At 35.0% G+C, this 24,102-nt stretch overlaps 1 pseudogene; it reads left to right on the top strand.

Moving 5' to 3' along the window:
* Positions 1–7,685: 7,685 nt before the first annotated feature.
* LOC114024397 overlaps positions 7,686–24,102 on the top strand; it is a 38,183-nt pseudogene continuing 21,766 nt past the window's right edge.

Genomic DNA, 24,102 nt, shown 5'->3' with positions numbered 1-24,102 from the left:
ATTTGTTTATGTCTTCTTATTTTTTGAATGATTATTTTTGCTTTGTCTGATAGCATGATTTCAATTCCTGCTTTTTTGGATTTACTCTAGCCATGGTATTTTTTTCTATCCTCCCAGATTTATTTTGTGTATATGTCTTTATTTTTAAATGTACTCTATTTAAGCAACAGATTAAAGGGTTTTATTTTCTTATCCAATTTGTATTTCTTTTTCATTTTATTGAATTGTTTAATGTATTCACATTTAAAGTTAAAATTTAGGTTTCTTTTTTATTTCATCTCCCTCTAAATTTTTTAAGTTATAATTTTTCTCCCTCTTCTGTTATAAGCACAGTATTATGTTTCTTTAGTTACTTTATTTTTTTTTTAAAGATGACCCAATTCTTACTGGCTCTCTTCCCTTCAAACCTGATCCCCTCTTCCCATTTGTTACCCCTTTCCATATATGGTTTTTAGTTTCTCTCTTCTGCTTTTATCTGGTTATGTATTTCTTCCTCCTCTTTTTTCCCTTAGTAGAGTAGATTAAAACATTCCTCTCTTTCCCTTCAGCTAGCCCTATTCATTAGTTGTTTTTTTGTTTCATTTTTGCACCCCTTCCAAAAAGGATTCCATTCATACTCTTCATTATCCATCTTCTCTTTCTGTTTACTCTAGACCTTTATTCTTTGATTAGTGACCCCTATAATCATCTGGGCTCTCTTTTTTCTCTATATTCTTCAAACAATCAAGGTATCCATTCTACCCTCTAGCCACTTTCTGCTATCACCTTAAAGGGCTTAGCTCATGGATTCTCCTTTTCCATTGTGTCTCATCCTTAGAATAATATTAATTACTGCAGGTGTCAATGAGGACACTGCCAACTGTTAATGCACCCCACCCTGCTCAGTGATATATACTCTCTTTTGACCTTTTCTTTTACATTTGTCTGGAAATCTCCTACCTGTATCCATGTTTTTCCACTCCTAAAGGTGCCGGTTGCAAATTTCTTCCCACCCCAAGAAAATAGATTTTGAAGGCAATGAGTTACCCATGCCTCACCCAGTGTAAGGGCCTCATATCTATTTACCTACGAAGGCATTCATTGGTGGAACCACCTCTCACTTCCAAAGTAAGGCCTCCTTTCTTTCCTCCCCTCTTCTATCTATATCCCTCACTGCTCCTCATCCATTTCCCTCTAGGTTCTTCTTTTTCACCTTCCTCTTATTTCTAGCCCTTCATTTGACCCCAGTGCATCACTTACTTCCCTCTATTTCCCTCTTCTCCCCTCTTTTCATGTACCCTACCTTGTGATAATGTTGTACCACAAAAGAAGCATTCACCTGTAGGAAGGGTATTGACAGGTTCTGTCCATAATGACCCCTGTCTGCCTCCACTTTAGTTCTACCAGATTTCTATTTTCATCCATATCCTTGTGCATATTTATAAAGAAGTCTCCCTCTATTGTCATTGTTGCTGTTGACATTTATTCACTACTGCATTTCTGTTGTTTGGAGCATTTGTGAAACAAGTAAACTCTTCAGTTTTGGTTTTGTTTCTAAAATTGTTTCAAATTCTTCTTCATTATAGAATGCTAATCTTTTGTCCATTGTGGTTAAGCTCAGATTTCAGGATAGTTCCATCCTGAGCTCCAATGCACTTTAGAACACTTTATTCCTGTGTTGTGCCCTTGACTCTACTAGAGAAACCTCACTGCCAGTGACCTGGAAGGTGGAAACAGGGTGTTGAGTTAGTTCAGGGTAAGTGTCAGTTAATTTTTTTAACCTTCTTTTAGATCCTGGATGTCCTAAACCTTGGGAATAGCTGGAATTGCTTTGTCTTTGGTGCATAATTTATTTTCTCTAGAAGTTTGAGAAGTTTAGGGAATTTTATAAGATATCTAGTCAAACATCTTGTTGCTTGTTTGACATGGTAGTCAACATTTTTATGTAATCCTCAATGACAGTTTCATGGACTTGTTCATTTTCCCCTTTGGTAAATAATAATAATTGATTACATTTACATATCACTTACTATGTACCAGGAACTGTGCTAAGCATTTTGCACTTATTATCTTATTTGACCTTCATGTTAACCTTGGGAGGTAGGTGCAGTTTATTATGGGAGAAGATTAGAAACTTATTTTATTTTTGCTTATTGATAGTTTCCTTTCTCTCAATATTTCCCTCCCCAACCCCTGAAAGCATCTTTTTATTCCTTACAACACAATAGTATTCTATTCCATTCATATACCATCCTCTATTTGGCCATTCCTCAATTGATGGGCCTCCCCTTAGTTTCCAGTTCTTTGCTCCTAAAGAGAGAGATATAAATATATTTGTATACATATGGGACCTTTTTGTTTTTTTGCTGTATTTGGGCCATAGGTCAAATAATGGTATTATTGAAACATAGTAATGACTTCCTAGGCATAGTTACAAAAAAAAAATGCTACATACTGTATGTAGCCCAGGTTATATATGTTTAATTCATGAAATATTTTAAAAAATGGATTTACATTTAAAACAACAATAACAGTAATGAAATATTCAAGCAGACTGTTATGAGTCTCTGAGGAAGTTTTGAAAACAAATTTGTAGGATCTTATATGCACCAATTTTAAATACATACATATATTTGGCTTTATATAATAATGTGAATAAAATTTAAATTATGATAAATAGTTTCATCTTCACCAAAAATATGGATCATCACAGCTGTGTTGCTTATGTAGGCAGCTAGGAGATGCAGTGATAGAGCACTAGTCAGGAAGTCAGGATGCTCTGAGTTCAAATGTTTCCTCAGACATTTAAAAGCCATGTGACTCTGGCCAAATCACATAACCTCTCTAACCCCTTACCTGAAAATGGGGAATAATAGTGAAAACTACCTCCCAGGGCTGTTGTGAGTATCAAAAATATATATATATAGCACATCCAAAGAGTTTTGCAAACATTAAAGTGCTTTATAAGTTAGAGCTATGATTTTTATTAATATAATTCTCTGACCACCCATGGACCTTTTTTAAACACAATTAGTTAAAAGTTAGAAAGTACTGATAGCAACTCTTAGAAAAACTGAAAAGCAAATTGGAAAAAAATACATTTATACCCACCATCTCATACCATAAGCTAAAAAGAGATTCATGACCTAGATATAAAGGATCACAGAATTATAATTATATACAGATACAAACAAAAACACATTAGAAGACTATGAGATTAAGTAACTTTCGTAATTATGTTTAAGTAGATAATTACTAAATGACTGATAGAACAAAGAATATATATATACATGTATATATGCATCATTTTCAAAATATTTTTATATAAATCAAATAAATATTAAAAAATAGATACAATATAAATGAAAAGAAACCCAAAAAAAAGTCTGAGTAACTAAAACCAGTGAAGGTCCTGGAGAATAGAAAAAGAAACATAATGTGGTGTGAAATTTTTTTGTTTTTCTTTTTTTGCTTTGATCATCTTTTTCTCAAAGAAGGGGTCAGTTAGAGAGACTGAGGGAAATAAATCTGATGTAAAGAAAATAGTATCAATAAAATATATCACACAAAAATTAGAAGCAAAAATATGTAACCAGGAAAAAATAGTATACATAGATATGGGAAATTATAATTCCACTCTGGGGATAAACCTAAGAAGAAAAGTTGATGAAAAGCTGTCTTCTACAAAGGGCATCTCTTCTGGCCTTACAGAAAACCATAGTAAAGTGCCCATTCCAACCCTCCCACTGCTGCTTTGAGTCAGCACTCCTTCCCAGAGGTATCCCTTTCACAAGCAACATATGTGCTTTGGACATAGGCACTGACTTGTGATTTGCTCTGTAATTGTAGATTTTATTTTCAACATGGGATTTTCTAGAGAGAATCCTCTGTGTAATTTGCCTTAGAAAGTTCCAACAGTTAAGTACAATATCAAAATTTTTAAAAAGCTGTGGGATCTTTAAGCTGTCTCAAAGCACTTATTGATCATGAGCATATTATTTGACTCCCAGGCTTCAGCTAAATATAATCCAAGTAAAAAGCATTCTTTTCCCTTCTTTCTTCCCTTCTCATTCCCTTCCCTCACCAGGTTTGCCTTTCCAGGGCTAAACTAAAATGTGTGCTGTGTTTCAAATAAATGTGCTTTCTCTCTTCTCAAATGTCATCCAGACCTGATTCATCGTCCCTACTTTACTTTTTAGCCCAGAAGTGGTTCTTTGTAAATGTCTGGCTTTCTAAAAACTTCCTCCAAAGTGCCTATGGTTTCTCTGATGTTGATAAACAGGAGATCCAGTCTCACCTGCTCCATGGGGATGTCAGCAGCATCTCTATTTCTTATAGTTATCATTATTAGATAAGTGATGTGTGAGAGTGAGTTAAGCCACACCTGAGTCTTAAAGACAAACAAGTAGGTATTGGCTCCATATTTTCCATACCTTGGAGGGCTTAGTTTCCAGATTATGAATTCCTAAGGAACAATCCAATGAAACTCTATGACATGGATATGTATTATCAAAATCATATGCACTCTTACCTATACTGTGTAAGTCCAATTGATCAGTAGTGTTGTAGTACCATATAATGAAAATGCCACAAGGTTAGTTAGTTAGGTTATATTAAAGACTAGCCAGGAGGAACAGAGGCTGGATGGTCATCACAATGTAGTGAGAAGCAGGCTTGCCCAGAAAGCTTGACAGTTGGTGGATACACCTGCAAATAACTGCATCCCTAAAGTACAGGGACTGTTGTGCAGGTTGTAGGGTTGATAAATGAAATAGAACAGCCTATTAAAGGTAGGAAAGGTAGAGTTGAAGCAATTTTGAAATCAGCTCAGTGTCATTATGCAACAATACGGTATGGATCAGAGTGTATTGGGCTTGAAAAAGATAGGAGACTAGGGTTTTATCTGATTTTTGAAGACTATTGAGTCTTAAGGAGTTATTATTTCTGACTCTTTTTTTTCCTCTCTCTGGGAGAGTACACATAGTGTTGGACAGCTGATAGGCATATCTGTATTACCCTCATAGGAATGGCATCTGGGAGATTTTGTTGGTCTTATCTGCCCAGGGCTACAAGGGCACAAAGGAATATTGCAAAGACAAAACAGATTGCTACATTCCTGGCTGTGACCATTGTCTTACACATCCTGATTGATACATTCCCCTTTCCCAAGAATGGCAGCAATAACAGAAGTCCCTAATTCCTGACACATTGACACATTCCCATACTACTTTTAATTTTTTTGCTTCCCAAGCTTTGACTTCCCTGCCATGTTGCCTTTCATTTCCAAAAATAAAAGAAAAGTCCTAAGAATATCAGAGCAAATCACATTGGGATTTTAGAAACTCTTCCAAGTATTTTATGTTTCAATAAAATCTGTATGTCATTTGAGATGGGGCCATTATACACTAGTGGCCATAAAATGTATTCTTGCTTTTGATGGAGTTTTATCAGTGATTTTTATGGGATCTGTAAATGATGTCACATCTATGACTCACAAAATCACCACATAAGAGGGGAAAAGTGATGATCAGTTCAGCTGAATGCAGTGTATCTAAGTAGTGTTCAGTTTCATGCATTACCAACATGAAGTTATGTGAACAGCTGATTCTGAGGTTTCCTTAGGGTTGCTTTTTCAACAACAACCCTTATTGGGAATTCTGAGAGAAAACATAAAATTTTTCCATTGTCCCCAATATCCTACAGCCTTGGGAAAATTCTGTAATACTTTTACTGAAATAGATAAATGAAATGAAAGCACTAAACCTTGAATAAAGGAGAAGAAGGAGAAAAAGAAGAAGAGGAAGAAGAAAGAGGAGGAGGAGGAAGGAGTTGTCTAATAGACAACTGTGTTGCTGTTGTTTAGTCGATTCAGTTGTGTCCAATTCTTCATGACCTCACATGAGGTTTTCTTGGCAAAGATATTGGAGTGGTTTGACTTTTTCTTCTCTACCTCATTTTACATATGAAGAACTGAGGCAAACAGGGTTAAGTGACTTACCCAGGGTCAAACAGCTTATAAATATCTGAGGCCTGATTTGTATTCAGAGTGATGTGTGTTAACGACTTAATAAAGCTGAAATTTACTTTTTTGCCATATAACCTGGCACTTTAGCCTGACCCTTCACTATTTTCTACATATGCTACCAATTTAGTTCAGATACATTTACCAGGTAAGAACAAATCTAAATTCTTGAGTAGGTATGATTAAGACCTGAATATCTCCTTATATGCACTAGGAAGCCTATTTAGTTTGGTTAAGAGGTTTAGTGCTCCTTTGGCCTGTTACAAAGCTCATCTGAATAGGGTATTTAAATTAGTGGTTAGGCTGGAGATAGCATCATAGCTAAACTTCTGATAAATAACTACCATTTGGGGAGCAGCTAGGTGGCACAGTGGATAGAGCACTGGCCCTGGATTCAGGAAGATCTGAGTTCAAATCCAGCCTCACACATATAACACTTACTGTGTGACCCTGGACAAGTCACTTAACCCCTTTGCCTAGCCAAAAAACAAAAACAAAAAAAACACAAAATTAAAAAAAAAAACTACTGTTTGGCAAAGTTGGGTGCAGGACACCTTGACCTCAGCTTCCTCTCGTCCCCGTAGTCAGAGGATGAATTTGTAAGCTTTCAAGGACCCTTTAAGATTTCCTTTCCCTTCCTCCCCCCAAAAAATAAGTATTTTTCCATTATGAATATTTATAGATCTTTCTGCTTTTTGAGGCATATCTTCTAACATTATAAAGCAATTAGAACCTCGCAGAAAGCTATACTATACCTAAGTGAACATCCTGATGATTCCAGAAAAAGAACTGACAGCAGCTGTGAGTTACACATTTGCCATCTATGTTTGCTAACCTGAGTCTAATTTCTCTTGGACTTTGTGAGTTCTGCTGGGAACGAGTGTCACAGACTTTTGACAGGATCTTGTTTATGTATTTATATATCTGTTTGTTTATTAAACACCTATGATGTGCCAGGCACTTTATTACATAATTTATAGATATTATTATTATTTTTAATAAAAATAAAATTAATAATAATGTCATTGTGTGGTATATTAACAATGATATAATAATAATTAGTAACAGTAATTGTATGGTAAAGTAGGTTATAAGGCCATAAATTCAACAAGCCATTAGAAAAAAAAGTTTATCAAAGAGATGAAAAACAAAGTAAACAACACTTTTGACAGAACATCAGGTGATATCCAGTGAATTCTGAGTCTTAGAATTATGCACTGATGGCCTCTGAGATCTCTTCAAGCTATACAATCAGGATTGTATGACCATTGAAACTTTAAAAAGAAATAGAAAGATATGGTTATGTTTTACTCCATATTTTCACATTTCTTATTTAATGATATGACCACAGGAAAAGGATGCAGTTATGATAGTTTTTGAAGGTCCCATAAAACACAGCAGAGTTTAGACATAGGCCTACTATAATTGGTTTTATTTTCCTAAAAATTCTAACTGAAAAGATTAAAAAAGGTAGAGACAATAAGCTATGCTTTCTCAGTAAATTTGTTGCCTTATATTGAAGTCAATGTGTGTGTGTGTGTGTATGTATGTGTATGTGTGTATGTATGTATGTTTATCTGTGTGTACATACTCCCCCTCAAGGACTGTATGTTCTATAGAGAGGAATATTGCATTCACATACGCAAAATGGACACTAAATATATGTAAAGTCAAAGGTAACAAGATGACCACAGCAGAGGAAGAGAGTGCATTACCATGCACCGGGATATGGACAAGCTTCTAGAAAGTATCTTTCATAATTTCAATAAAGCCCAAACCTGCCCCAGCATCTCTTCCTACCACCAAGGTCCCTGATGCTTCAGGTTCCCAAAAGCTTGCCTGTGGACAAAGTTAAATATCCCCTTTGCCGCCCAATACTTCTTTTAAGAACAGTTTGACAGCGAGCTAGCATGCCAAGCCACTGCAGAGTTTGAAAAGGCCATGAAGTAGCTGGGTGAGAAGGAACCCCACTTGGTGGAGCAGTTCCAAAAGCTATCAGAGGCAATGGGGAGAGTGGGCAGTGATACAACATCCCAACAAGAGTATACTTCCTGCCTAAAGAGGGTACTCAGTGGACTAGCAAAGAATTCCACTGTCTTTGAGAACTTGGATAATATCTGAAGAGGAATCGATCAAGACCATGGCAGGCCTGAACATAGAAGAAGGGGAAGGAAAAGTCAATATACTCCTCATTAGGCAGAGCATCATGCAGAACCTACTGTCTAAGGATGTATTATTTGTTGTTGTGTCATTTCAATTATGTCCAACTCTCCGTGACTTCATTTGGAGTTTTCTTGCCAAAGATACCATCCCCATTCACAAGTGAACACCTGAAGTCAGCAGAGCCATTGTGGGCTGGGATGGGGGATAATGCTGTGGAGGAGCTACCAGTCTGTCCCACTTGCCTTCTGACCTCTTCCTCTTCCTTTCCCCGGCCCCCACCTCAAGACAATTCCACAAAACATCATCCCTTTGTAGCCTTTGAGGCTCTTGTTTGGGGGAATGACACTTATTATTCAAGAAAAAAAATAATGTCACACATATAATATGTGCAAATATATTATATATATATATTAACATTGTATGGTATATTAATATATAATATAGATACACAAATAGTTTTACATTAAAAAAATAAATGTAAGGCAATTTTGAGAAAATTCACTTGAAGGTAGGAGTGAAAGAGATCAAGAAAGATCACTTATTGGAAGGTGGAGCTAGAGCTAAACTTTAAAGTAAACCAGGGATTTTTAGAGGAAAAGAGGAAGAGAAGATACATTGAATGCATCAGAATCAGTTTGGGAAAAGGAATTAAGTTAATGTTGGAGTGTTGTTTTAGGAAAAAGCAGGTTAGGCTGGAAAAGAAGTTGAGTGAAAAAAAAGTTGACAAGGTAGATTGAGCACATATTGAGAAGGGTTTTAAGTGTCAAACAGGAGTTTTTATTCAATTCTAGAGGCAATAGGGAGCCACTGGGGTTTATTGAATGTGGGAATGACAGTGCAATACCTATCTTATAGGAAAAAAAATACTCTTTGGTAGCTTTGTAGAGTGTAATAGAAGAGAAGAGAGGATTAAATTGGTGAAATCAGTTAGAAGACTAAGGCATACTTTAGGTAAGAGGTAATGCAGGTCTGAATGAGGTGACTGTGAGTAGAAAGAAATGAATGGAAAGGAAGGAAAAAAATATGGAGATAGAATGAATAAGATTTGAGAATTTATTGGTGAGTGGGGTAAGCGAGCACTAGAAACATCAAAGATGACACAAAGGTTGCCGTCCTCATGATTTGAATGATAGTACTACATAAAAAACAGGCAGGAAAGTACTAAAAAGTGGGCAGCTAGTGGCTCAATGGATAGAGTACTGGGCCTGATGTCAGGAACACTCATCTCCTTGAGTTCAAATCTGACCTCTAACACTTATTAGGTATGTGACCCCATGCAAGTCAATTAATTCTGTTTGCTTCAGTTTTATCACTGGTAAAATGAGATGGAGAAGGAAATGACAAATCACTCCAGTATCTTTACCAAGAAAACCCCAAATAGAATCACAGAGAATCAGACAAAACTGCAATGACTAAATAGCAATGATAACAAAATCAAAAAGTGAATGATTTTGAAGTATAGATGAGCACTGTTTTCTCCATGTTGAATTTGAGATACCTATGCAACATGTCAAAATGCCTAATAGCTAACTGGTGATGCAGTAATGAAAATTGTTGAAGAGACTAGGACTGAACATATAGATAAATACTCGTAGTCCCACCAAGGAAGTAATGGTCAAAGCCCATACCAATCTGAACCAAACGTGTTTGATTAACACTAAATCAGCCTCAGAAATGTAGAACTTAACTGTCTTTTTAAATGAGTAATATGTTTAACAGGGCAAAAGATGTTAAATGCTTAAAAGGAAAAAAAATAACTCCTTAAAAATTAGAATTGGGCAAGGGGAGGCCAGAAAACTTATAAAAGACCAAGTAATAATAAAACAAAATATTAAAAAAAATAGAAAAGAATATGAAATATTTCATAAGAAAAAAACTGATCTGGAGAGCAGATCAAGAAGAAAAGCATAAGAATAATCAGACTACCTGAAAGCTACAATAACAACAAAAAAAAAAATCTTGATACAGTAATACAAGAAATAATTAAACAAAATATCCTGAAGCATTAGAACAAAAGGGGAAAACAGAAATAGAAAAATCCACTGATCACCATGTGAAAGAGATTCTATTAATAAAACCTACAGGAATATTATAGTCAAATTCAAAAACCCCCAGCTCAAGGATGAAATATTATGAGCAAGAAGAAAAAAAAAATATGGCAGTTCCAAAATTAGAATCACACAAGACATAGCAGTGGTTATACCAAAAGATTGCAGGTCTTGGAACACTATATATTGTAGAGTAAAAGAACTGGGCTTGTGGCCAAAATTATCATACCTAGCAAAGTTAAGCATAATCCTGAAAGGAAAAAAAATGGTTATTTAATGAAGTATCAGATTTTAGGATTTTTTGTTAAAAAAAATGAACTTAGTAGAAGATTTGACACATAAGATCCAAGAGAAATATAAGGTACATATGAAAGACTGATTGCAAGGGACTCAATAAAGACAAACAACTTAATGTTTTACATGAGTAAATGTAAAACATATGTCTAAGAGTGTTATTAGTAATTGGATAGTTCATAAGAAAGATTGGGATAGAAGTATCAAAGATGACACAATGATATGATATAAGTATGATATGATTTTTAAAAAGTCAAACCATTCAAGAACAGGTAAAAATAGTATTTTTATACAAATGAGGTGTGAGGGAAAAAACTGACACAGAAGAGTTAGATGGGGTAGGACTGGTAGTTCAGGAACCCTACTTTCATTGGGAATGACTTTAAGAGGGAACAATACATATGCATCTAGAATGATATAAAAGACTTCTAAATACAGAAATGAATAACAGGCTAAGGGGATAGGGGATTTTTAGAGGGGAGGGTGAGGGTATAGGATAAGGAAGGGCAATAAAAGGTTGTTTAGATTAACAGAAGTGAGCGCATAAGAGAGGGATCCTTGGGGCAGGGTAGGTTAAGTAACAGGAAGGCAGGTAGAAGTAAAGGAGAGGATTCAGGAGGGATAGGAAATAAGAGATACACACAAACAAAAACATCAAGAGTATAATTTCTTAGGAAAAAAAGCAGGAGTAGTTAGGGAATTAGGGAAACTACACTATATGTCAGCCACATTAATCAATATTGATTTAGACTATTTAAAATAAGCAGAAAGTATAAGATTGGAATATTGCTGTGGTGTAGGAAATGATGAGTTGGTGGACTTTGAAAAATATGGAAAGACTCACACTTACGAAAGAAGAGGTTATCCACCCTCAGAAAAACAGAGGACAAATAAGTATAGTATGGTCTTACATAGATACATATGAGTATATATCTATATCTATATCATCTATATCTATATCTATATCTATATGTCTATGTATGAGTATGATTATAGATATCTAAGTATATGTATGTGTATGAAAGTGTATGTATGTATGTGTATATATATATATGTATATGTGTGTGGGGGTATATATCATTGTGTGTATTTGTGTGTATATATACTACTACTAGATATGTATGTTAAAGAGATGAAATATATATATGTGTATATATAGGTATATGTATATGTGTGTGTATATATACAAATATATATATACACACGTATATGAAATTCCCATCAATTTGGAAATGACTACACAACTTGTGGTATATGATTTTGATCAAATGCTATCATTCTATAAGAAATGACAACTAGGATGGTTTCAGAAAAACTGAGAAAGATTTATATGAACTCATGCAAAGTGAAGTGAGGATAACCAGGAGAACACTATACACAATAACAACAACATTGTAAGGATGATCAGCTATGAAGAACTTAGCTACTCTAATCAAGACTCTAATCAATTCAAGAAAATTCTAGTGCATTCATGATGAAAACTGCTATCTACCTCCAGAGTGAGAAATGATGAACTTTGAATGCAGCTTGAAGCAAACTTTTTTTACTTTATTTTTCTTGTTTTGTTTTTGTGGTTTCTTTTGCAACATGGCTAATATGAAAATATTTTCCATGACTTCATATTTGCAATTGAGACTGCATTGTTTCTTCTTATAGGGTAGAGGGGGATCAGGAAGGAAAGGGAAACTTTGAAACTAAATTTAAAAAAAAATGTTAAAGATTTTACATATAATTTGGAAATATTTAGCAAAATAAATAAAATATATTAAAAATAGAAAAGCAAGGACACAAATCACAAATCGTAAGAAAACATGGAGAAGTTTCCTGCAGGAATAGGAGGAGGGACATGGCCATGAGGTCCTAAATTTAGCAAGCTGTTAGAAAAAGTGTATCAAAGAGATGCAAAACAAGTAAACAACACTTTTGCCAGGACATCAGGTGATATCCAGTAAATTCTGGAAGAGTGTTAGAATTATGGACTAGATGACCTCTGAGATCCCTTACCATACAATTCAGAATTGTATGACCATTGAAACTTCAAAAAAGAAAAGAAGGATGCAGTCATGACACTTAGATGGACCCATAAAACACAAGAGAGTTTAAATACAGGAGCTGCTGTAATTAGTTTTTATTTACCTGACATTTCTATTTGAAGGGATCAAAAAAGATTGAGACAGTTATGCTTCCTAAGTAACTTTTAATCTTAGGGTCAATATATATCCTTTGGACACAAACAACATTGAATGAATTCTGAGTTCTGTCCAACCTGAAAGATTTAAAGTATTCTTTTCTCCAAAATATTTATTTATGCTCAGGATATGGCTTCCATGAAGAGTATTCTTGAATAATGTCATTCCTGAACCCCAACCTGATAGCTGGTGGAGAAGGGGAGGAGGGATATCCCATGCAAGACATTCCCATATTTGCTTCCAGCAGAATAGAATTTCTTGAGTAGTGGTAACCTCAGGGCTGACTTCATGGGTAAGAAAGTTGGAAAGAAAGTTTCATTAGAATATTGTGAGATTTTTTTTCCCCTTCTGTTGGTATTCCTAAATACATTTGTCTTTTGACAAATGAATTTAGGGTGGGACTGAATGTGGAAGACTCTAAGACCTTTCTGAAAAATGGGGGAAAAAGGGAAACTCCAGTAGAAAGAGAAATATAGTGTTGATTATTTACTGACAACTGTGGGACTCTCATGAGTTTTCTTTATCCAATTATTGGATTCTGAGTGCCCTTTGCATTTTTTTTTTAAGTAAGATATAGGTAGTTCTGAATTCTATATTTGCCTTATTACATTCAGTGCTTTTTTGGCATCTGATGGAACCTTTTCCCATACCTGTGGAGATGAAGAAATGAAATCTATTTAAAGATTTACCAGAGCAGATGATGAATTAAGTATAAAAAGTCAAAGAAATAATGATCCTTTTGGGGTAGTCTCCATGGTTGGACTCTTTTCACCCAAGCCCAGAGAACAAAACCCTGGATTACATGCAATAAAGCCATTAGAAAGCTACACAATGATGTGTTAAAGAGAGAAAGATTGTTACTACACTACCTGGAAAAACTTAATAAATAGCCATTCTCTTCCTTTTGCCCCACACCATATACTCCACAATTAAAAGAGGTAGAGGTCTTTGAGTTAGGCTTTAAGAGATTGAACAGCATTTCAAGAAGAGAAATCACAGAAAGAGGATTTTCCAGTAATATCAGGTAAGTCTTGAAAGGTAGAACAGTTTCACATGTTAGAGGGTTTTTGTATATAGTTTAGGTCTCATTTAATTAAGTTGATAGATCCATGATGAAATTATGTAGGTGCTCCCTTCAACATCACAGAACAAAAATCTATTCATGCTTTTTCTCGTGGTTGCACTATTTTTTTATTTATTTTTAGGCAGTCGGGGTTAAGTGACTTGCCCAGGGTCACACCGGTAGTAAGTATCAAGTATTTGGTCTGAGACTGGATTTGAACTCAGCTCCTCCTGACTTCAGGGCCAGTGCTATATCCCCATGTATGACATAGGTTCATTGTTGCAGGTGTATCATGTTCATGTGATATATACATATATATTTATACATTTACATATATATAATATATATACACACACATACATACACACACACATATATATACACACACATACATATATACACATGTATGGATTTTATGTACATGTGTTGTATGTGGACATATATGGTTAGTGTAACAGACAGTATGCATAAATGCATGCATACAGGTCCATAGGTATTATGGACCTGTGCCACCTAGCTGCCCCACACTATTTTCTTAATTCTCTCTCTCCTTCCCTCCCTCCCTCTCACTCTTTCTCTCTCCCTCTCTCTCTCTCCCTCTCTCCCTCCTTCTCTCTCTCTCTCCTTTATACTTTTTTACCTCTTTGATATACCTAGAAAATTGATTCCAGAGAGTCTTTTAATTTTTTTTTTTTTTTGCCTATATCATGAATGTCTTCGGTGCATGTTTGGTAAGCTCCAATTGTTTTTTTTTTTTTCTTATTGGCTTAAATTCCATTTCTGTTCCTTCATATATAATTTATGGTATTGAGAGTTTAACCTTAGTACTTTTCATTTCATCAATAAGGACAACAGTTTAGTACAGAAACATTGTCAAACCTCTTAAAATTTGTTATTAATTAATTGTCCTGCTTCTAGTTCCTTTATATCTATTCTTTGGATGGTTGGAAAGAGTTGACTGTTAGGTCAAACTTTTATGAGACCCTTTCTCACTTTTATTTGTTATTTACTTTTTTTGATGGAATAGTATCTGTCATCTTCTATCCACCTTCTTCATTACATATTTTTCAGATGACTTTATACTCTAGATTAGATGACTCTATACTCTGAAGATGTGTGTGTGTGTGTATGTGTTTGTGTGTGTGTGCATGCGTGCACACACGCACCATAGACATCTTTGGTATTCTGGTAAAGTCTATGCATAAAATACATAGAATTAAAAATGAAACTCATTATATTGAGATACAGTTATAAAAAAGTAATAAGCTCATGGATTCCAGATTAAGACATTTTACAGTCTAAATTGATGAGTTCCTAGATTTTTTAATGTATTTCTTCTTGGTAAATAGACCATTTAATTAATGATTGATATATTTTCTGATTTGTGTTTACCTTCTCATTTTGACAGCTTAAATTGCCTACATTAAATTCATTCAAGAAAAAAAAAATTCAAGTCAGAGTAAGTGTATTTCCTTCATTCATTTTCCATCTTTTAAAATCAATAATTCAAAAAGTTTGGATTTGAGCTGTTGTAATTAAAGGTGAAGTCATCTAATATTTTATAATATGTAAAGTTGATGTTGATTTTGAACTTAACTGTAGCTAGTTGATCACCAAAATATTTATGGATAATTCAAAATTATAACCTCTCCATCAATAATCTTTTACTGTCTGGTAAGATGGAGTAATTTGTGTATGTGTATGTGATATTCTTTGGTATTTACTATATCCTGTAAATTTTGTCTCTCATTTTGTCTCTCATATATTCATACATATATGACAGTCCTTCAAGTACCTTAAAAGCTTTGGGGTCTTTCATGTCTTAACGTTAAAACATATCTACAAGCATTTTTGTCCTATCATCACATGCCCACCTTTTTTGCTGTAGCCATAAAGTATTAAGGTATTAAGATTAACTTAGCTTGAAGGATCTTGTCAACTTCTTTATAGAATCTTATATATGTCTTTATCCTCTGAACTTAATGTTAACAGATAACCATCAATCACCTTTATGAATTCTTTTTTTTCTTATGCACATCATAAGAACCTCAAGGTGAGATGACCAAATAGCCCATGAAATGATGTTTCTTGTTGCCTTTGGGCAAATAATGAAAACTGATTCTATCAATTTCTTTTTTCATCTCTCCTTGGACAACTGTGGGCCATCCTTCCATTTAGTCTCAACTTATTTATGTCTTCTAGTTTCAATTATAGCAGAGCTGTAAATATTAATGTCTTACAGTTCCATCAATACTGGTCATTGTGCAAAGATTGCATATTTAGATTATCAACAAACAAATTGTTTTCAGACTATCTTAAAATAATACGACACAGTATCTTTTGTTCCCTTTGTAGCATTGCTCTACTATTACAACATAAGATAATTAGATTTAGATATATAGATACACACATGCATATATATGAATGGTTATATGTGTATATGTATATTTATATGTATATAAGGCACCTACTTTGTATAAGGCTTTTACTGTTCCTATGAATTCAAAAATATCTAAAAAGGATTTTATGTATTTAATTTTCAAAACAGGAGGTCATGTGAATTGGAGGTATATATTTGTATGTATGTATCTGTGTATATTGTATTTATTTCACCATATGAATTCAAACGTGTATATTGTATTTGTGGAATATATATATATACATACACATACACACACATATACACGTATGTACTCATGAATATCCCCATATATGACATAGGTTCATTGTTGCAGGTGTATCATGTTCATGTTATACACGCACACACATAATATATACACACACATACATATATACACATGTATGCATTTTATGTACATGTGTTGTATGTGGACATATATGGTTAGTGTAACATACAGTATGCATAAATGCATGTGTATGTATGCATGTATATCTATATATTCACATATATTATATATTGCATGTGTGCATACATATATGTACATATATAATGTATGTGTGTATGTACATTCAGTCCTTATCCTTATATTTATTCAACTATTTATTTTTATGTGTCTCTCCAGTCAAATAAATGGTCATGTATTAACTAATTTGTATTAATAAGTTTTTATCCCTTAATGAGTATGATCCTTGGATAACAGACTATAAATAGGACTATATATAACTTTTTTATGAAGATAAAACCTGGGAGAGTTTGTGTTTTGATTGTATAGTCTTTTGAACATCAAGGTCACTTTCATGTTCGCACAAATCAACATAAATCATTTGTTCATATATTTCATTTTAAAGCATTGTCTCACTATTTTTACATCATAGTTACTAAGCACATATGAATCTAGATTCCATTTTGTGCTAAGCTTGATTATATATGCATATATGTGTACATGTGTATATAGGTACATACTTGTATGTATTTATGCATTCTATTTATCTATCCACACCTATACAACACATTCATGTTTGACCTGAACCTATGACATCATCATTGTAGAGGACTCCCAGTATAGAAACTTACTTTACCAGTGAAGATATGGAATTTATTTGTAAATTATAATATCAGAGCACTTTATGCATAGGCCAGAGAAGTTGTGATTTGTCTGTGGTCACACAGCTAATCAGTCAGAAGCAGCACTTGAAGCCAGATTTTCCTGACTCCAAGGCCAATCATCGACACACTTAGTTACACTGCTTCTTTTGTAAAAAACCATAATTCCTACAATTAAAGTAATGCAGAAATTTGAAAAGGATCTAGGATAGATCTAGTCTAGATTATAGGCTGACTTGCCCAAAGTTATAGGGCAAGGTGTTAACGGGGTCAGCATTATAACTCATGACACCATATTCCATATTTGAATATCTGAGGAGCATTATTGCATAGTGGATAGTGCACTGGACTTGTAGTCAGGAAGACTTGAATTTGGAACCCACCTCAAACTCTTCCTAAATGTGTGACCCTTTGAAAGTCTCTTAATTTCTTTAAGCCTCAGTTTCCTCATCTGGAAATAAACAATCTCATACCTATCCCATAGATTTTTCATTAGACTTGAACAGGTGTGATGCTTTGCAAACCTTAATCTTCTCTATGCATGTGAGCTTTCATTATTATACTTAAAGCTGATTGTTCCCTGCTGATAAGATAAGAACTCCAGGGCTGATGCATGTTAGCCAATATTGCTACCTGTATTCTTTCATTGTGAATGGCAGCACATTCCTTTAGGGAGTAATCTCTATCACCAGATTCCTTCACTGTGTACAGGACCCAATTTACTGCAGTAACTTGAGGAGTGTTAAATAACAGTGAGAGTAGTATAAAAGAGACCAAACACTGGGCTATCTGTAGAGCAGACCATACTGCCTCAGTGTTTTATTCCAAAAGAAATATGTTATGTGTACTTGGCATAGCTTAAAAATGCTGTTGCTGCATTTTTAATGTTTTTGAAGGTACTTCGTGGTTACCAATAGACTCTGTTTTCATCCACTACTGTTAACTAATTATTAAGGGAAAGAAGTATTTAAAAACCTGACAACTCTCTCACTGCAGTTGGGGATGCTATATCTCTCCAAGAATAATAAAAACAATAATAATAATAATTAAGGCAAATATTGTCCTTTTCCTCAAGTGGGAAAAAACATACACACATACATACATGCACACATATACACATATACATACATATGTGTACGTGCGTATATACACATACACATATGTACATATATACATGTATGTATATGTGTGTATGTGCATGAGTGTGTGTATGTGTATATATGTATATGTGTGTATATGTGTATATACATATGTGTGTATATATATCTGTGTGTGTGTGTGTGTGTGTGTATACATGTGTGTGATGTCCTAGATGGTTCAAGAAGTCTTGAAATTCACGGCCTTACTTGAACAACAGTTTCCTTCAAAGGAGGAAACAAACTAACCAATGCCCCAAGACTGCTTGCCAAGTCTGTAGAAGCTTCCCTTGCTCGTTTAAAAGATTTCATCACCAAATAGCTGAGTCATTACTTTTTCGAACAACAATCGTTTCTAGCTAAAGTGAAAGAATACAGTCCACTTTCCCAGAATCCAATACACACAGGTCATTAATTAGAGTGACTATCGGTGGCATTTGAGAAGGTACCAGGCGGGAAGTTCAAGACGGGGGTAGGGTATCAAGTAAGCCCTTGTGAGCAGTCTGTGGATAGGTTTTGCCTGACACAACCTGCAAGCAGCCCCTGGCCCACTCTAAATTACAAATGAGGAATTGCAAGGACTATTAAACACTCTATAAAATGCTCACAACAGATCAGCATAAAGTCATTCAGCACAGGTGTTTCTGTAATTGGGAAAGTGCTCTGTGCTCAATGGACCCTCAAATTCACCCTTCTTCCTGAGGACTGTGAGGGGATTTGTAAGCCAGTTCAGGTAACATAAGCGCTGACTTGGACCTTTCGCTGAAAATTCAAGAGAAGCCATTTTATAGAGACTGAAAATTTTCTTCCCTTTTTCCCCCTTTTGGTTTGTATTTCCTTGTTATTTAAATAACTACACAACTAAATCATGTAGATGAATTTTCTGCATTTTCTTTCTGTTTGCCGGAAATCACACATTCTCTAAAATGTTTGAGGGGCAAGACAGGGCAGTGAAAAGATTCCTAAACTTGGAGTCAGAGAAAATGTTCATTGAAATCTTACCTCTGACACTTCGTAGCAGGGAGATTGACTTCAGACAAGTCATTAAACTCCTTGACAACCCAGCTTCTTCTGTAAAACTGGAGGAGAAATAATGTTGTATTTATTTTATGTATATTAAAATTATTTAATTATATACTCAACTATTAAATTATTATTAATCATCAATATTTATTATTTACTATAGTATTAACCAATAAGTTATCATTGTTTAATTAGATTAATTTATGCTTGATATTATATAAATATTGAATATTGGTTTTGTTTGTTTATATTTATATTTTATTTTTTATTTTATTTTATTTGGTATCCAATTGAGAAGCAAGTGGCATAGGAAACAAAGAACTAACCTTAGAATAAGGAAAACCTATGTTCTAATTCTACCTGTGAGCCAAATTCATAGCTTATTTATTGTGTGTGAAAGTCATAAATATATAACATGACCATGTGGCATCATGTCATATGATCTATCTATACATAAAGGATATACATATACATGCATATACCTTAAAAAAAAATATATATATATGTATAGATGTGTTATATATGTATAGTGTATAATATATGTACAAATGCATGTATGAATAAGAAATGCCTTTGGGAGCATTAAGCCCAACCCTGTCATTTTATATAAAAGAAAACTGTGCCACAGAGAGTTTAAGTGACTTGGCCTTGGTCACATAATAAATAAGTGACTGAGGTTAGGATCCCAAGGCCACTTAACATGTAGCCCAATACCCTTTCCACAACAGAATGTTCCCTCTAACTAGTATATACTGTGTCTATGTTTACATGGATACAGATATAACTGCATGTATATTCTTATTCTATATAACCTGTGATTGAAGTCTAGGCATTTGTATAAGACTTTCCTCATTGATGAAGACACTGATTTCTCAGTTCCCCATGGCCATATGAGGGATGAAATTGGCAAGAATTTGGGAGAGAAGAATCCTTCTGGTGTTTTCAGAGAAGACAAACACAGTTTCAGGTTCTTTATTTAGCAGAGCCCCCTGAAGATAGAGAAATATTTTGACAAGAAATAGACATGTAAAGGGACCACTGTATAAAGCTCATGCCTACTGGTAGCTCCTGTGCTGGAGATATTGGGGTATTTTCCCTGTTATGAGATTCAGGACTCTTTCTTGGTTAGCTAAGATATCTCACTTCTAAAAAAAAAGAAGAAACATACCACAGATTCATATTATGAGAACAGGGAAGATCAAGGCAGAAATTCTTTTTTTATTTAATTTTTTTTAATTTTTAAATTTTTATTTTTATCTTTTAATTAATAAATTTATTTATTTTTAGTTTTCAACATTTACTTCCCCGAGATTTTGAGTTCCAAATTTTCACCCCATCTTGCCCCACTCCCCACTCCAAGATGACATGCATTCTGAATACTCCTTACCCTAATCTGCTGTCCTTGCTCTATCTCCCCCCCTTCCCCTTCTATTTTCCTGTAGGGCAGGATAGATTTCTGTACCCCATTTCCTGTATTTCTTATTCCCCAGTTGCATGTGAAAACATTTTCTTTTTTCTAAATATGCGTTTTTAAAACTTTGGGTTCCAAATTTTCTCCCTTCCTCCCTCCCCACCCACCCTCATTAAAAAGGCAAGCAACTCAATATAGGCTATATATGTGCAGTTATGCAAAACACTTTCATAGTAGACATGCTGTGAAAAACTAACTCTATTTCCCTTAATCCTATCCTGCCCCCACTTTTATTCCATTCTTTCTTTTGACCCTGTCCCTCATCAGAAGTATTTGCTTCTGATTATCCCCTTTCCCAATCTTCCCTCCTCTCTATCATCCCCCTACTCTCTTGTCCCCTTCCCCTCCTATTTTCCTGTAGGGTAAGACAGATTTCCATACCCAATTGAGTATGTATGTTATTCCTGCCTTAAGTTGAATCCTATAAGAATAAGATTCACTCATTCCCTCTCACCTTCACCCATTTCCCCTCCACTATAAGAGCCTTTTCTTTTCTGTTTTTTTGTGAGATAATTTAGCCCATTCTACCTTTCCCTTTCTCCTTCTCCTAGTATAATCCTCTCTCACCCCTTAATTTTATTCTCCAGATATGAACCCTTCATCTTCAACTCACCCTGTGCTCTATCTCTCTCTCTCTCTCTCTCTCTCTCTCTCTCTCTCTCTCTCTCTCTCTCTCTCTATGTATGTATGTATATATATATATATGTATGTGTGTGTGTATATATATATATATATATACACATATATATACACATACATATAATTTTTTCCCTCCAACTACCCAAATACTGACAAAGGTCTCACAAGTTACAAATATCATCTTTCCATGCAGGAATGTAAACAGTTCAACCTTAATAAGTCTCTTATGATCTCTCTTTCCTGTTTACCTCTTCATGTTCCACTTGAGTCTTGTATTGGAAAGTTAAATTTTCCAAGGCTGAATAGAAAGCATTTCAAGCATTTCAAGAATGCTTGAAAGTCCTCTATTTCACTGAATGACCATTTTTTCCCCTGAAGAATTATACTCAGTTTTGCTGGGTAGGTGATTCTTGGTTGTAATCCTATCTCCTTTGCCCTCTAGAATATTATATTCCATGCCCTGTGGTCCCTTAATGTAGAAGCTGCTAAATCTTGTGTTATCCTGATTGTGTTTCCACAATATTTGAATCGTTTCTTTCTGGCTGCTTGTAATATTTTCTCCTTGACCTAGGAACTCTGGAATTTGGCAACAATATTCCTAGGAGTTTTCCTTTGGGGATCTCTTTCAGGAGGAGATTGGTGGATTCTTTCAATTTCTCTTTTGTCATCTGGTTCTAAAATATCAGGGCAGTTTTCCTTGATCATTTCTTGAAAGATGATGTCTAGGCTCTTTTTTTGACCATGGCTTTCAGATAGTCCAATAATTTTTAAATTCTCTCTCCTGGATCTATTTTCCAGGTCAGTTGTTTTTCCAATGAGATGTTTCACATTGTTTTCTAATTTTTCATTCTTTTGGATTTGTTTTACAGTGTCTTGATTTCTCAGAAAGTCACTACCTTCTAATTGCTCAATTCTAATTTTTAAGGAAGTATTTTCTTCAGTAATCTTTTGGATTTCCTTTTCCATTTGGCCAATTTTGGAGTTTAGGGCATTCTTCTCTTCATTGGCTTTTTGGACCTCTTTTGCCATTTGGGTTAGGCTATTTTTTAAGGTGTTATTTTCTTCAGTATTTTTTGGGTCTCCTTCAGCAAGTTGTTAACTTGCTTTTCATGATTGTCTTGCATCACTCTCATTTCTCTTCCCAGTTTTTCCTCTATTTCTCTTACTTGCTTCTCAAAATCCCTTTTGAGCTCTTCCAAGGCCTGGGACTGATTCATATTTTTCTTGGAAGTTTTGGATGTAGGAGCTTTGACTTTGTTGTCTTCTTCTGGTTGTATGTTTTGATCTTCTTTGTCACCAAAGTAAGATAATATAGTCTGACTCTTTTTGCGCTGCTTGCTCATGATCCTAACCAATTGCTTGAGTTTTAAACTCTTTGTAAAGGTAAGAGTCTGTTTCCAATGTGGAGAATGTACTGTCCCAAGCTTTGGGGGTTTGTATAGCTGTTTTCAGAGATACTTCTAGGGACCTGAAAATTTTCAATTCTTTCAAGGTGCTATGATAAGGGGTGAGGTGTTTCCTCTCCACCGCCACAACAAGCTCCACCTCCAGTGCTCCTCCTCCCCCCAGGACTGCCCCTCAGAACTGTGACCCAGATCCAAGCACGGGCAAAGCAAGAGATTCCTGCCTCAGCACTAGCAAAGAGATCCTTGCAATCCCCCTCTGATCAGCCACTCGATTCCCCCTCAGTCTATGGGCTGGAAGCTCAGGAAATAGCTGTGGCCCCAGGCTGCTGCCCTTGGGGCAGCTGAGACCTAGCTTCTTCTCTCACCACAGTCACAGACTTTTCCCACTGACCTTCTAAGTTGTCTTTGGCATTCATGGTTTGAGAAGTCTTGAAACCTCCACAGTTGCCTATGATTCAGTCCTCTGAGGCCTGCTCCAGTGTCACTGCGGCCTGTGAGCCCACACCGTACCGCGCTCCTCTCCCTGCCCAGTGCAATATACCTTTCCAATCAGCCATCCTGGTTGTCTTGGGCTAGAAATTTGTTTTACTCTGTTTTTTTGTGGGTTCTGCTGCTTTAGAATTTGTTTAGAGTCAATTTTAATAGGTATTTGGAGGGGTTTGAGGGAGAGTTCAAGCAGGTCACTTCTTTCCCTCCACCATCTTGAGTTGGAGATATTTTGTAGGACTGTTTTGAGACTACAAAAACGAATTGGCCTTATGGTATCCAAAGTCACCAAATATGCTTCCCCATTTTGTGTTACAGAGTTTTTAAGTAATACATGAAAGGTTCCAGCACTCCCATTCCTGCTAGGCTGTTTCCATATCAGATGACAAATAATGCAATCCAAGGCAGAAATTCTAAAGAGGACAACACTGTCAACAAACCCGCATCTGGAACCTCAAAAAAGAATAAGAACTGGTCTGAAGCCCAAAAAGCCTTCTTAGAAGAGCTCAAGAAGGATTTTAAAAGTTAAATGAGAGAGGTAAAAGAGTTCTTAAAAATACCATTGGCCAACTGGAAAAAAAAATACACTGAAGAAAACAAGTCCCTAAAAAATGCAATTGGCCAAATGAAGAAGGAGGTACAAAAATCTAATAGAAGGAAACAATTTGTTAAAAATTA

The sequence above is a fragment of the Vombatus ursinus genome, unplaced genomic scaffold (assembly GCF_900497805.2).
Source record: "Vombatus ursinus unplaced genomic scaffold, bare-nosed wombat genome assembly UNPS02014821.1, whole genome shotgun sequence".
Taxonomy (NCBI): domain Eukaryota; kingdom Metazoa; phylum Chordata; class Mammalia; order Diprotodontia; family Vombatidae; genus Vombatus; species Vombatus ursinus.
This window is presented reverse-complemented; position numbering and strand designations above follow the sequence as displayed.